We start from the raw sequence: 16,458 nt of genomic DNA, 5'->3' as shown, positions 1-16,458 counted from the left end.
GATCGAAGGTCGAAGCTAGTTCTGGCGGGCCTTTTGCCCCCAGACTCTGCTTCGGCCTCTGGTACTTCGGTGCTCTCTACCCCCCGGTAGCGGTCACTCCTGCCTCCCTTCCTCCGACCGGGACTCAACCTCCCGCTTCGGCTCCGGAGGATAGGGAGTCCAGGAAAGAGAAGCGGCAGGAGAAGCACCTTAAGCGGCGGGCCAAGGACTCTTCATCGGCCCAGCCCGCCAAGAGGGCTTCTCCGTCCAGGTCTTCTCGATCTCTTCCTCCTCGGATCTGATCCCCTTGTTTCTCCCCGGGACCCGAGGAGGAGGTGATCCGGTCCCCGTCGAGGTCATCGAGGCGGCACTCCAGGTCTGCCTCGGTGGCCTCTTCGAGGTCCACTTTTAGCATGTCAGATGCGGACATGGACCGGATGATGAGGAGATTCATCCAGGCCCAAATGCAGATGGGAGTGCTCTTGCCTCCCCCCCTCCAGGGGGGAGCTCGACCCCTTTTTTCAACCCCTATTGCTTTTTCTCCGACCCGCATTCCCGGTTCGGAGTGCTCGGAGCCGAGCCACGTTGAATCCGGGGGTAGGTCGGAGCCGACCGTGCTGGGCACGTCAGCTCCGACGGCTCCCTCGAGTTTGTCGGACCCGACCTCTCGGAGCCGTGGGCCGAGCTTCAGATCCGAGGGATTCGGTGTGCTTTCGGCTCCATCCCGGTCGGAGCACACTGGTCCTTCGGATCCGACGTTCTCGGCGCTGGGTCCGATCCCCGCTTCGGATCCGAGTGGGAGTCAGATCTCGGATCCGTCAGAGAGTGGCACCCCCTCAGCTTTCGCTGCGGTGGAGAGGGCACTGTCGAGTGCTTCCAGGCCTCCGGTCCTGGCTTCGGCTCCCTCCCGCACTCCTTCTCATCTGGTCCTGGCTCCCCTCATCCGGCCCTCTGGGCAGCCTGCCTCAGCGCCTCTAGGAGTTCCAGTGGAACAAGATACAGTCCATGAGGACTCCTCGGACAGCCCCCCCGAGGAGATTCCTCACAAGGCAAAGTGCAAGAGGAGGCACATAGACTCCCCTGAGAGTCTCACCGAAGATACGGACTTGGATGAAGGGGAAGGCTCCCCTAGATCAACCCCCGAGTATGTCTCCTTTGGAGACATCATGGAAATGCTCAAAATCAGGGGTGGGTGGTCTGCCCCTAAGGCTTCCTCTGATGAGTCCATATTCCTTGAGGCGTTTGAGGCAGGACCATCTACCTCTTGGGTGTCCCCTCCACCCGACCCCCTGGTGGATCTCATATCCTCTAGGGCTTGGAAGGAACCGGACACCGTAGAGCCAATCCCCAAGCATCCGGAGCCCCCCTGCAGAGAGATCACACTGGAGCAGAGGTCCCCCTGTGGATGCCATGTTGGTGGCTGCAGCCACCAAGAAAGTTGGCTCAGGAGAGCCCCACGGTTCATCCTCCGAGCAAGGAGTCTCGCGCGATGGACTGTCTTGGGAAGTGGGCCTTCAGTTCAGCGACCTTCTCTATGAGGGCCTTGAACTACATGGCACACGTTATTCGGATGCAGCGGGATCTAATTAAGGAATATGCTGCTTCCCCCCCAGGGTCCATGTCGGAGGGAGACGAGGATCTGTACTCCTCCCAAATGGCCACCCTCCACTCTATCTCTAACACCTCTATGCGGCTGTTGTCTCATGCTACGGAGGGAGCCGCTAGAGCAGGTGGAGTCAGGCTTGTCATGAGGAGACAGGCCTGGCTCCGTCACTGTGACTTCTCGGAACCCTTTAAGGCGTCATTCGCAAATGCCCCTTTTGATGGTTCTGCACTGTTCGACAAAACCATTCGCTACACTCTTGTCCAGAGCGAGAAAGACGGGAAGACCTTGTCTGTCGTCGGAGTCCGCTTCTCTGCGCCCCAGAGATCCTTTTCCAAGAACCAAAAGGGTCAGAAGAAGATGTGGTTCCGAAAATCGCATCAGTCCCAGTCTGCTCAGGACAACCAGTCCTCTCCTGGCAGAGGAGGACAGGGAGGACGCCGCCCCAGAGGCAGAGGGGGTCCCAGGAATTTTGGGTCCAGAGAACCGTTCTCTGAGAGGCCCACGCAGAACCCCTGAGGGGTTACCCGACTGCTCCACTGTCTGCTCTGCTGGGGGGGGGGTTTCAAGGCACCTAGCAATGTGGGAGTCCATAACAACGGATCGCTGGGTGCTTTGTATTATATCCAGAGGTTACCAAATTCCCTTTATAGTAAACCCCAGAATCAGAGGCCTCCCCGACGTTCCACCCAGTCAGAGGGAGGCGGCTGCTGCAGAAATTCAGCAGCTTCTGCAAAAAAGAGCCATCCGGCCCGTCCCCCCAGATCAAGTCGGATCAGGGTTTTACTCCAGGATCTTTCTGGTGCCAAAAAAGACGGGGGCTTGAGGTCCATCCTCGACCTCTCTCTCCTAAACCTGGCGGCACCCAAAGAAAAGTTCTGAATGGTCACGTTGCAATCCGTCCTCCCCTTATTGCGGGAGGACGACTGGATGTGCTCCATAGACCTCAAGGATGTGTACTATCACATTCTAGTGGACAGGCGTTCCAGGAGGTTTCTCCGCTTCCGGCTGGGAGCCAGTGACTTTCAATTCAGGGTCCTCCCCTTCGGCCTCACCTCAGCCCCCAGGATGTTCACCAAGGTCCTAGCGATAATAGCGGCCCACCTGAGACTCCAGGGAATTCAGGTCTTTCCATACCTGGATGACTGGCTCCTTATGGCCCCAACAAGGCATCTACTTTGTTCATGCAGGGATTATTTCCTCAGTCTGGCTCCACTATTAGGATTAACCATCAACATGACCAAATCCTCTCTCATCCCTACACAGGTGTTGGATTTTATAGGGGCGAGACTGGATTCCAGACAGATGCTTGCGTTCTTGACACCAGATTGGCTTCGGAACCTGATGTTGCACGTGCAGGCCATCCTTCAACTGCAAACTCCTTCGGCGGAATTGATCCTGAGGGCCCTAGGATCTATGGCGGCTGCATTCCCTCTGCTGCCATTGGCCCGGTTGAACATGAGGGTTCTGCAGTGGACCCTCCAGGTACAATGGTCCCTGTCTCGCAACCCCCTGTCTCACCCCATTTCCTTAAGCAAGGTTTGCAGAAGATCGCTCATGTGGTGGCTCCAGTCTCCCAATCTCCACACGGGACGTCCCTTCTCACTACCTCCGCCAGTCGACACAGTGACCACGGACGCTTCTCGCCTGGGGTGGGGGTGGGCGGGGGCATTTTTCAGGCAGGACAGTCCAAGGCACGTGGAACGACGTAGAGACCTCTTTGCATATCAACATCCTAGAGATGAGGGTGGTGCTTTTGACATTGCAGGCACTACACAACTCTCTTCCGGTAGGGACGATTGCAGTACAGACAGACAACATGTTGGTCGTCTGGTACATCAACAAACAGGGGGGAACCAGGTCTTACCCCCTTTGCCGCAAGGCCATGAGAGTGTGGGAATAAGCGGTTTCCACCAACCGCTTTCTCATAGCAACGCACATTCCGGGACGGTCCAACATTCTAGCGGACAGGCTCAGTCGTACTATCCTGACTCCTTACGAATGGTCTCTCAACCATCAAGTTGCAGAGCAAGTATTTGCCCGATGGGGGCAACCTTGTTGCGATCTTTTTGCCTCTCCTTCAAACACCAAATGCAACGATTACTTCGCTCTGATCCCCCCTCCAGGGGAGTCCCTGAGAGACTCTCTAGTTCATGCTTGGCCTCCTGGTCTGCTTTATGCTTACCCCCCTCTTCCCCTGATGTTGAAATTATTACAGAAAGCCAGGCAGCTGGGGAGCAAGATGATCCTCATTGCCCCATTCTGGCCTCGTCAGACGTGGTTCCCTTACCTATGGTCTCACCTAGTGTATCCACCATGGATTCTGGATCCCCTTCCGGATCTCATTTCTCACCCTCTCGATCTTCCGACTCCGAACCTGGTCAACCTCAAGCTGACGGCTTGGTTGCTCCAGTTCCACTCCTCATAAGGACTCCCGGGATCTCATCACCTGTCAAAGCCATTCTTGTAGCAGCTCACAAGCCTTCTACCAGGAAGGTTTATCGAAGTAAGTGGAAACGCTTCACCATTTGGGCAGAACACCGTCGTTTAGACCCTTTTACAGCCGCAATAGCATCGGTTCTAGATTTTCTAACCTCTCTCTTTCACCAGGGGGCTAGTTCTTCCACAGTCAAGGTACAACTGGCAGCAATCTCATACTATCACGTGGGGCAAGAGTCTGGCCCTCTTATCACTTCCAAACTGTGTAAGACCTTCCTCAAGGGTACCTTCCTCCTTAGGCCTCCAGTCAAAGAGGTGGTACCTCCATGGGATTTATCCTTAGTCTTGCAGGCCTTGACTGGTCCCCCATTCGAACCGGCGGCCACGGTTGATCTCAAATTTCTCTCTTGGAAGACATCCTTTTTGGTGGCCATAACTTCAGCCAAAAGAGTGTCGGAATTGCAAGCTCTTTGTGTCAAACCACCATATCTGGTCGTTCACCCAGATCGGGTTTACCTCAGGATCAATCCATCCTTTCTACCTAAGGTATCTTCAGAAGCGAACATCAATCAATCTATCAATCTTCCAGTGTTTTTCCCCAACTTTCAAAACAAAGGAGAGTACAAGCTACAATATCTCTTGATAAAAACTTTGAGTTTCTAAGAACGGGATCAGTATGTCTTCTGAACATGCTGAAGTTTATGATCTGTCTACCTCTGCTCAGTTATCAGAACCCAGCCAAACATAGCCTTAACTTTCGTAACTACTAGTTACAAACATGTGAAACAGATGGAACCTGCAATACTTGCATTTACAAAGTAGCAGCATTCAGTGTATTTGTTTATACAAATTCAAAGTCCTGAAGGACTCTCTAGGAGTCTGCATCACTAAAGTCACGATCATATACTCTTATCTCCAATCCATTTATTCAGACACTTTTTAAAAATATCCCAAAACGCAGACCTTCCTTCATTAGTTGGATTGGTGTTCCAGTCTACCAGCTCTGGAGTGAAAATAGCTTTTCTTAATATTTGTTTTAAAAGTAGGTTGTACAGCAAGGCTCAGACGATTTTTGGTTATATATGAGTGGCTCATAAACTGCCCCCAGCATTGCCAATGTAACTTCATTACTCTGACATTTTATTTTATTTATGTTACGTTTGTTTACCGGGAAAATCCATCTTGGCAGGTCACGCTTTTTCAGCGGAGGCCCAGGGAGAAAAGCTCCATTAACAATAATACAAGTAACACAAATATGTAAGATACTTCATAACATAAATGTAAGGAGGACTGTGAATACAGCATCTGACAATCAAAAGTAGAGACTGAGAGGACATTTCATAAAATATGTTGTAGCTAAAACACATTATCATTGGATGCTTTAGTGAGATCTGTAAAACATAGCTTGAGTTGCATTGTAGCTGTACATAATTCATTTGTAAGTAGTGGTTGTTTAATAAGTGAAACATAAGAGATTGTTGATTACTGTGCTTCTTTTGTAGCCATGTGATTGGATTATATAGTACTATGTAAACATTATTATGTGAATTGAGGTACTATCTGGAAGTCAAGTGTATAAGAGAGATGGAAAAATAGTGGAGATACTGGGGAGTATTTAGAAACAGTGCTAGTAAAAGTAATGTTGGACCTATATACTTGTATGTAGTGTAGTATAGCTAGTTTTAAAAAGAGGTCAGGCTTCCTAAGGAAAAAATGCTTTTGTTGTGGGGTGTAGGTGATATAGTTATAGGTGAAGCATCTTAGATTTACTTATTTATAGAGGATGCAGTGTTATGAAAGGGAGTGCAGGTAGGTTAGCATGGGTTGATGCAGTTACATATCCATGAGCTAGCTAAATAGGATTTGAAAATGGATTTGTTGGCTGTAGTTCTGATGTTAAGTGGTATAGTGTTCCAGATTTTTGCTATATAGCTGGAGTAAGGAGAGTCACCTACATTATTTTTACTTCTAGAAATGACCATTAGTGATTTGCTATTAGATCTTAGTGAGCATTGGTTATGGTATTGGTTTAACACGCATCGTAGAGCTGGGGTTTTCTCAGGTTGGTAGATTATTTGGTGGGCTAACGTAAGCTGGTTAAGTGTGAGCAGGCTTGTTAGTTCTAGCTATGATAGTTGTTTGAGGGCTAGACAGTGATGGGTCCTAAAGGTAAAATCTGTTGCACACTTTGCTATTTTGTTGTAGCATTTGTCTGTTTTGGCTAAGTCTCATTTATTGAGATTAAGAGTGTCATACCTCTCAACCTCTCAGTGCTAGAAATCTGGAGAAAGCCTGACAAAACGGGAGGACAAAGGCCCAAAAATAGGGACATTTTTACATATTGCTGTTATAGACATAGAAAGTTGCTAGAGTAAAAGAGATTGTTTTAGTATATATTTTCTGAAGGATTGAAGTCTTAAATTCACATGTATGTCATTCGTTAGTGATTTCACTCCTCAGATCATCCCAATGATTTGCCAGAAAACCACACATTTTATGAGGAACGGGCCAAAAATGTGGACATTCTGCAGAAATCTGTACAGTTGAGCGGTATGAAGTATGGGTGATGCATAGAGAAGTATGGAAACAAGGTAGGTTCTGGCAAGAGTGATTGTGGTGTTGTTAGAAAGGTAATTTTTGCATCTGTATAGGGTTTCCAATTTTTTGTGAACTTTTTTATTGTTTGGGCAGTATGTAGGTTAAACTTCATGTTTTGATCATTTATGACTCCTAGAAGTTTAGTTTGGGGGACTAGTGCAATAGGGGTATCATTACTGGATACTATTTTAAAAGGAGTTAGATCTGAGCCTTTAGTGGGGTGAAAAGCATTGATTTAGTTTTGTTTGGGTTTAGTGTGAGCTGTGCACCTGATAGCTGTTTTGACTGTTGAGAAGAATTCCTGTGTTATTTTTTGGAGTTCTTGGAGGGTAGGGACAGAACAGATTAGGGCTGAATCATGAACATGTAGTAATAGTGCAGCATGTAGGGTGGCAGTATGAATGTAGTTAGCTTGAAGAGAAGGGGACCGAAGATGGAGCCTTGGGAAACCCCTAGAATAATAGGGAGAAGAGAGAGATTGTTTTGCCATTTTGACCGCTTGCTTACGTCCTGACAAGTAGACTTGGAACCAGGTAAGAGTGGATTAGCTTAGAATGAATTCAGTTAGAACTGTTAAGTGTTTATTTATCAGAGACAGTATCAAAAACTTTGGAGAGGTCTAGAAAGATAGAGGATACAAGGTTACCTTCATTCTGGAGTTGGTTAATTATGTTTATGCATTAAAATAAAATCGCCCCTTACTAAGTTGTATGGAATTGAAAGTAATAGTAATTTGTATAATCTGTCCTTATATTTAAATGCCTAATAGTGATTATTTGTCTTGTAAATATCCTCTGAGTGTTTTCTAGCTTACTAATTTGAATCTTAATATATATATATATATGCATACTGCTGATCTATAACAGTGAGTAAAAAGGACACACAGACAAACCAATCAGTAAAAACTAAAAGAAAAATCTTTGTGATTCCTTAAACCTCTTGTATTAGAGGCACATGGGATATATGCAAATTATCCTTTAAGCACATCAGGTGTTTCAGCAGTATGGCAGTTCTGCTTTTTTGGCCAGAATTTGTCCATAACAGACTTATAAAAAAAAACAGTCATGGGTATTCAGAACTGCCATATTGCTGAAACACCCGATGTCCTTAAAGGATCATTTGCATATATTCCATGTGCATGTAATACAAGAGGTTTAAGGAATCACACAGTGGAAACTGTACTGCCAGTCTACATTCAATACGTGACCTTATTAATGCCTTAAATATACGAATTAAGACCTTTTCTTCTCTACTACTTATGGTACTTTGTAAACTCTTAGAATAACATTCTCTAATGACAGAATTAAGATTATCATCAAACTCAAGGCATATATCAACCACAATACCCAAATCTGTTTTTCCTCCGTCAGGTAGGACGCATTCATACAAAGTATATGGATAGTTAGGGCTGTGTTTGCCAAAGAGAATCACATTACATTTCATTCCGTTAATGTTAAAGGCATTTAAGTTATCCAAAAATTCTTGAACATCTGCTTGATCCTTTATGTTGTATACCATTGCACCTGTTTTTATATCATCCACAAACTTGCTTAACCATATATTCATTTCTGTTGGAATTTCTGACATAATATACACAGTAGTAGTGGCCTCCAACACTAGGGCATCTGTAATTCTTACTTTACCATTTCTACACTGTAACCAGTTTGCTACCCATCGTACTAGACAAACTACTCATTTTTAAATTTCGCATTCCTTATAGGGAACAGAGTCAAATGCCTTAGCCAAATTTAAGTGGATTATACCCACAGGTATTCCTTGATCCAAGATTTATACTAGTCCTATGTGGAAGGTAATAAGATGTGAAAGACATACGCAATTTTATACAAACTCTTGTTGATTAAGGTCCAGTTTGTCAATCAACAGCTGACATGTACCTATAATGCTAGCAGATAATTCTGCACACTATTCCTAATATTGCCTTTCATTATAAGTATTATAAACGTTTCCTTCCATTCTCTTGGAACCTTTTTTGAGGGATAGCCAAAACAGATATATCAGACAGGGAGCCATGTATATATTAGTGCTATTTAAAAATAACATTCACGCCAACAGGTCCAGCAGTCAATGTCAGATTCATGCAATCTGAAACTTTTAATCCGAATTGCATAGTATCCTCTGGACAGGTATCCAAAAACAGTGTTGCTGATTGCTGTGACATCTAAGAAGAGTATCTGAGTTGCAAGCTTTTATGATGAGCCAACCTTATGTCATTTCGGTTTCTTTGAGAACCAATTCTTCATTTATACCATAAGTGCAATTTGAAGTTACTTTGTCAGGCTCTCCATCTTTCTAATTTCTTTCCAGAACCTAAAACAAAGGAGAAAGGAGTATTCATATTCTGGATGTCCACAGACAACTGAGATATCATCAGGTGTTTTCCTGACCTAGCTAAAACCTTCAGAAACTCTGATCAGTTATTCATTTCTTATCAAGGTAAGAACAAAGGACAACTTGTGTCAAAGCAGACTATCTCCAAGTCATTGTCACATGCTATTTCATTTAGCTATACCTGCCACAAGTGAATTCCAAGCAGGGTCACAGGCACACTCTACTAGGGCCTTGGCTTCAGCAGAGGCTTTTGGAAAGGGGTAGTCTAGAAATATTCTAGAAGTAGCAATATGGTCTTCTGTACACACATTTACAAAGCATTAAAAGTAGATTTATTTTCTAGGTCTAACACAGGCTTTTATAGGGCTATTCCTCAGAGACTGCTATACTCTCATTCTTCCTTCCTTCTTCCAGTCAGTATGAGCTACAGTAATCTACCCATATAGCTCTGGGTACTGCATTAATCAAATGATGAACATAATGCAGTTGTGTAAGTAAACTTACCATAACAGTAGATGTTAGAATGATCACTGCTGCAGTAGCCCTTCCCTCCAGCACCTTATATTTGTGTAATTGTGTGTTGCTAGGGTGATAACTTGAACTGTACTTATCTAACATTGACATCCTTCAGGGGTCTAGCCCCCTGTTTCAATTGGTAAGAAAATTCTAAAGGGCTTGATACTCAAACCATAGATTTTCTTCTGCTCTTCTCAAGCTGCCATTAGTTTTGGGCACGTGGAATATGCCCGTAAGCTCTGCAAGCTGGCCAGCTGTTACATCCTGTGAAGGATATAACCCACATAGCTAAGGCTACTGCAGCAGTGATCATTTGAACATCTGCTGTTATAGCAAGTTTACTTACACAGCTATACTTACATTCTTACATTCTGAAAGGCCTTTTATCTTCTGGGTGTTTGAGCTGCGAGTAAGTTTTGTTGAGTTTTATGTTTTCTGATCAGCATGTCCATTTACCAAGTTTTTGTTGTTTTTTTTGTTGATTTTTTTCAGAGGTGTCCTTCATTATCAGGAACAACCCCAATAATATTATTCTTTTTTTTCCAAACATCTTTATTAAATTTACATGTATGACAAAGGCAATCTTACATTTATGTAAATGAAAAACATACAAAATGTTATCACTTTAGTTGCAAACAGGTTACATCACAGACACCATTGAAGCAACTGTAGTTGTAAACATTATACATCACTTATAAACCATCCAGTCATTGCCAGTTAAGCATTATGTGGCTCATTCAAATCCTGCCTCTTAAACCTCGTTCCTGCTCTGCATATTATTGTTCCCAGAGTTGCCATTTTTCCTATTTAGTTTGCTCCTTCCCTTTTCTAAAGATCCCAATTCCAGTTGTTTTATCTCTGTTACTATATTCACTGCTTGTAGTAAAGCTGATCTAGACTTTGATTTCCATTTTCTAGTAATTACTTTTTTGGCAATCACCATAATTAGACTCAGCAAGACTTTACTCTGTCTAGGCAATTCCGATTCTGTAACATAACTCTAAAAAATCATCTCACCAATCAGTCCAATCTGCTCACTCAGCATTTCTGACAGAGCAGTCTGCAGGGAATCCCAAAAGTTTGCTAGCTCATTACACTCCCAAAAAATATGTTCCCAGCTACCTCTTTCTTGCCCATCACACCTCCAACATTTGCTATCCACCTGAGGAAAAATTCTCTGGAGTCTACTTGGGGTATAAAAATACCTATGTAAACACTTCCAGACAAAGATTCTAAATCTTCTGTACTTTGTTGCATATTTGGGGGAACGGCAGCTTTTATTCTGCATTCTATTAAAAACTCTACCAGTGCTGGTCTTACATTTTGAAGCCCCCTATTTCTTTCTCTTTGCCTATACTCTGATACCAATCCTTGATAGGGAACCCAATCTCTAACCTGTAGTCCAAATAAATTCTTGGCCTCTTCCCATTCTATTACCTTTCCCTTTCTAATTATTTGCTCCCAATACCTTGGTTCCTTTGCCAGTTTTCCCCAATAAATTCCAGCCCCCTCTTGCTTATTATTTGTATCCCTGACCAAAGTCATCCCTATTGGCAAAATCTCTTTTGTCCATTCTCATACTGGTTTAGTTCTTAGAATACTCCCTGCTATTTTATGAATATAATACTCTGTATGATTTTGGTTGTTCTCCTTAAGAGTCTGCATCCAAAATCCCAGTCTCTCCTTATTTGTTGAGTTTCCTCCCTGTATCAGCATCATTTCTTTCCACTTTGAATTTTAGATGTTAAGTTGTCAATCTCACCTTCATTCTTGCTGGATGGGTTCGGAGCCGAACCTCGGCTCCGACTCGGCCTATACTAAAGCTCGAGAGCTAATTTTACCGGCTCGAGGCAACCCTATATCTCATGATGCTAGGCGGTAACTACCCAGATCTCGTTTGCCGCTTTCGCTAGCGAGGTGCTCTTTTTACCGGCTCACAGGTTAGTGAATAATTTTCAGAAAATCTTAGTTTTCTACTTAGTTTTCCCCTAGAATAGTAATATATATTTTCTAAATAGGCTAGTTTTTCGGGTTATTTTAAATTTTTAGTTCCTATTTTTATCCCTTATCCCAGTCATACTCCCCACCCTAGGTTAGGCCTTAGGCCCTTCCGTTTTATTTTTTAGTTCCCTCACAGGGATTCTTAGCTGTGTGAGTGTATTTTTAGTATCCCTGTATCCCTGTCTGTTTGAGTGTGTGTGTGTGTGTGTGTGTGTGTGTGTGTGTTTTTTCTATCTTTACAATTGTTGTTTTCATTTCGACAGCAATATGTCGAAGGAGACAAAGGTCTCAGGCTTCAAGAAGTGTGACTCGTGCTGTCAGAAGATGTCTCTGACAGACAGTCACACTTCTTGTGTTTATTGCCTGGGACCCCTGCACCTGCAGGACTCTTGCTCGGTGTGCCATGCTTTCAGCCCAAGAGTCTTGCAGGAGCGCAGGAATAATTTGATCCTGAGGGGCTTATTAAAGCCCGAAGGTTCCCCAGCTAAGTCCGTGCCAGGGAAGCCTTCGAAGCCACCTAAACCGTCGGCTCCATGCTCTAAGCCTTCGGTTGGTGGCTCACCTTCTGCGACACTATCGGCTCCGGCCGGAGCCGATACCTTTGTATCGCAGCTGCCTGCATCAGCTCCGGCTGGAGCCTATGCCTCTAAGACTCAATCTTCAGTGTCGGCTCCGGCTGGAGCCGACGTGTCTATGGCTCCATCAGCTCCATCAACCTCGATGCCCTCCACATGCAAGAGATCCAGATCTCCATCTCTGGAATCTATCCATTCGGCTCCGAGGTCACCTTTACTCTCGGAGCAGAGCCATCGGAGTCATTCCTCTCAGTCTTCCCGACCATGACCTTGAGAGGGTGGTAAGCAGACTATTAAAGTCTCAGGCACTGGCCCAAATGCTTCACAGCCCGTCTCATCAGACAGCGGCTACGTCCATACAACCTATTATTCCTCCTTTGACTCTGCCCCAGTGTTCGGAGCCAGAGCTTCTCGGAGCCGTGACTGTTGTGACATCAGAGCCGATACCTCCCCCTTCGGCTCCGTCGTCTGCTCCGATCTCATCCATGGTGCCATCCTTGGAGGGATCCGGGAGCTTGGACTCTCTCGCCGACTCCGAGGGGGCGAGTGGCATCGGACCCTTGTCTGACCCCGTTCTCCCTCTCGGAGCATCAGCGTTGGTGAGTTTGGCCCTGACATCGGCTTCGGAGCCATCCCTGTCGGTGCCAGCTGGGGTTCCTAGCTCTTCGGAGCAGGAGCTCTCTAGCCTGCCTGATAGAGACGCCTTCGAGGTCATGAGGAGCGTACTGGCCCCAGTGCCTGCTCTACGGTCAGCTCCATCAGCTCCTCCCACTGTAGTGCCTGCTGAGGTCTCTTCCCACTCTCTCGCCCCTGGCCATAGAGATCCAACGCCTCAGGTTTCCCCATTGGGAATATCCTCCTCTTCCGAGGTTTCTCCTGATCCATCAGGTGAACCCCCGCGTAAGAGGACATGTAAGAGGAAGCATGTGGACTCCCCTGAGTCCGTCACATCTGATACCGACTTGGATGAGTCGGAAGGATCCCCAAGGTCCCCTTCTGAGGATGTCTCCTTCTCTGACATCCTTGAAATCCTTAAACAGAGGGGGAACTGGTCTTCCCTTAATCCTTCCGAGGATGAGTCGGTTTACCTGGAGGCTTTTGGTTCTCGACCCTCCACCTCCTGGGTGTCTCCGCCCTTCGACCCCCTTATGGAAGGGGTGGTGCGGAAGGCGTGGACGGCCCCTGATTCGATGGGACCCACCCCACGGAGGCCTTCCAAATTTATAACAGCCCCTTCTGATAAGCAATTTTTATCTAAAGGTGTCCCAGTTGATGCCATGGTGGTGGCGGCAGCCACCAAGAAGGAACTGGCTGATCCTTCAGTGCCTATCCATCTGCCTAACAAGGAATCTAGGACAATGGATAGGTACGGCAAGTGGATGTTCTCATCAGCGACCTTTGCCATGCGGTCACTGAATTACTTATGCCACTTCACCCATCTTCAAAGAGACATTCTTAAAGAACTGGGTGAGGTTCTACAGGATCCATCAGCTGCTGGGTCGCAGGACAAAATTAACTCACAGCTAGGAACCCTGAATTCCATTGTCAATTCCTCCATGCGGCTTATTTCCTATGCAGCCGATGGAGCGAGTAGGGCCGCAGCCACAGGTGTGGCTTTGAGGCGTCACGCCTGGATGCGGCTTTGCAACTTCGCAGACCCCTTCAAGGCGTCTTTCACTAACTCCCCCTTTGATGGTTGTTTGGACCTCAAGTGAAAGATACTTTGACCAGATGCGAACAAGATGGCAAGACTCTTTCTGCCGTAGGAGTCCGTTTTTCAACCCCAACTAGACCATATCCTAAGGGTCAAAAGGTGGAAAAATTTGGTTCCGCAAATCCCAAGGAGTCACGCCTGACACAAGAGGTCAGTTCACCCCTAGAGGCAGAGGGGGGAACAACAACAACAGACGCCGTCCAAGAGGCAGAGGGGATCCGCAGAATCAGGGTAGCAGAGAAATCCTCTCTGATAAGCCCTTCCAGCATCCCTGAGGTGCTGCCCGACTGTCCACCTTCGGAGGCAGTCGGGGGAAGATTATCGCTGTACCCACAAGCCTGGCTCTCCCTCACTCAAGACAAATGGGTGCAGTCGATCATATCCGAGGGTTTCAAAATCCCCTTTATCCAAACCCCAACGATTCAAATGGGGTTTCTTCCAGACGTTCCACCCAGTCTAACGGAACAAGCAGCACTAGAAATATCAAAGCTGCTAAAAAAGAGAGCCATCCAGCCAGTCCCAGCAGTCCAACTAGGATCCGGAGTCTACTCAAAGTTCTTTTTGGTACCAAAAAAAACAGGGGACTGGAGGCCAATATTGGATCTCAGCAAACTAAACAAGTTTGTAAAAAGAACGAGGTTCCGAATGGTCACGCTACAGTCCATTTTACCCCTTCTGGGCAAGGACAATTGGATGTGCTCATTGGACCTTCAGGATGCGTACTATCACATCAAAATGCACAGGCGCTCCAGAAGGTTTCTCCACTTCCGGCTGGGAGCCAGTCACTACCAGTTCAGAGCCCTGCCCTTTGGTCTCACTACAGTCCCCCGAGTGTTCACCAAATGTATGGCAGCGGTTACGGCTCACCTGAGATGTCAAGGATTCCAGGTGTTTCCATATCTAGACGACTGGCTCCTCACTGCCACCACCAGGCGTCAACTTCTTCTAGTCAGACATTACACCATTCGCATTTGCAAAGAGCTGGGTATCTCTCTAAGTTTCAAAAAGTCTGCCTTGTCGCCTTGTCAGTCTATTACCTTCATATGCACCACCTTGGACACCATTCAGCTCTCAGCAAAGTTAACAGAGCAGAGGGTCTTAGATATTCAAACTCATGTTCACGTCCTCCTTCAGAGCAACAAAATTCAGGCCAGGTATGTTCTGAAAGTATTAGGTCTCATGGCGGCAGCCATCACGCTTCTTCCCCTTGCCCGCTTTTACATGCGGCTTCTTCAATGGATGCTTTTCTCCCAGTGGTCCTTCCAACAGCTCCCTATGACAGACAAGATCTTAATAACTCTATCTTGCAGAAAACATCTATCTTGGTGGATGGTCTCCCCTCAAGTCCATCAAGGCAGACCATTTACCCCCCCCCCCCCCCCGGTCGCCACAGTCACAACGGATGCCTCCCTGATTGGGTGGGGGGGCATTTTCAGGGCAGGACAGTCCATGGCACATGGCAACCCGTCGAATGCCACTTGCACATAAACGTCCTGGAGATGAGAGCAGTGCTTTTGACGTTGCAAGCCCTCCAAGACTCTCTTCCCTTGGGGACTATTGCAATTCAGACGGAAAATATGTCCGTAGTATGGTATATCAACAAGCAGGGAGGAACCAAGTCCTATCCCCTGTGTCGAGAAGCACTCAGACTTTGGCAATGGGCGATCTCTTCTCAGCTGTTTCTGATAGCAACGCACATCCCCGGGAAGTCCAACGTCATAGCGGACAGGCTGAGCAGAGCTATTCTCATGCCCCACGAGTGGTCTCTCAAGCAATCAGTGACGGACAAAATATTTTGGAAGTGGGGGATTCCTTGCTGCGATCTTTTTGCAACACCACAAAACAGCAAGTCCCTCGACTTCTTCACTCTCTTCCCCCTTCCAGGCCATCCCCCCAGAGACGCTCTAGTCCACGATTGGCCTCGGGTCTTCTATACGCCTTTCCACCCTTTCCATTAATCACACAGATAATTCAGAAAGCTACCGCCTTGAGAGCGAAGATGATCCTCATTGCCCCTTATTGGCCTCGACAGATATGGTTCCCTTTCCTACATCGCTATCTTTTGGAGCAGCCTTGGCATCTGGATCCAGTGCCAGATCTTTTGGCCCATCAATCAGTGCAGCTGCACCCAATCCCTTCAATCTCTCAACCTCACAGCTTGGTTGCTTCACTTCCGTCCCTAACCAGGCTTCCAATGATTTCAAATTCTGTCCGGGATATTATTGTAGCTTCCCTTAAGTCTTCCACCAGAAGGATCTATGCTAGTAAATGGCAACGTTTTTCCTTTTGGGCAAAGGCTAGGAACATAGATCCCTTCACTGCTCCAATACACTCGGTCTTGGATTTCCTAGCTGAAATCTTTCATTCAGGATCTTCGTCCTCCACAGTAAAAGTTCAGCTAGCAGCCATTTCAAGTTTTCACATAGGCTTGTCAGACTCCAGTATCATGTCCCATAAGCTTTGCAAGGCATTCCTCAGAGGTATCTTTTTACTCAGGCCTCCGATCAAAGACCCCCCCACCACAGTGGGATTTAAACTTAGTTTTAGCATCCTTGATTCTCCCTCCCTTTGAACCTGCGGCCTCCTGTTCATTGAAGTTACTTTCCTGGAAGACACTCTTCCTAGTCGTCATTACATCTGCTAGGAGAGTATCTGAACTTCATGCCCTCTGCATTCGTCCTCCT

General features: G+C 46.4%; 1 protein-coding gene across 1 annotated transcript in view; it reads left to right on the top strand.

Annotated features, from left to right (window-relative positions):
* Positions 1–16,458, top strand: part of LOC122789775 (probable global transcription activator SNF2L1) — a 2,109,210-nt gene that overhangs the window by 1,999,581 nt on the left and 93,171 nt on the right. The window lies entirely within an intron of this gene.

The sequence above is a fragment of the Protopterus annectens genome, chromosome 15.part0 (assembly GCF_019279795.1).
Source record: "Protopterus annectens isolate FY-2018-M chromosome 15.part0, PAN1.0, whole genome shotgun sequence".
NCBI classification, from domain to species: Eukaryota; Metazoa; Chordata; order Ceratodontiformes; family Protopteridae; genus Protopterus; species Protopterus annectens.
This window is presented reverse-complemented; position numbering and strand designations above follow the sequence as displayed.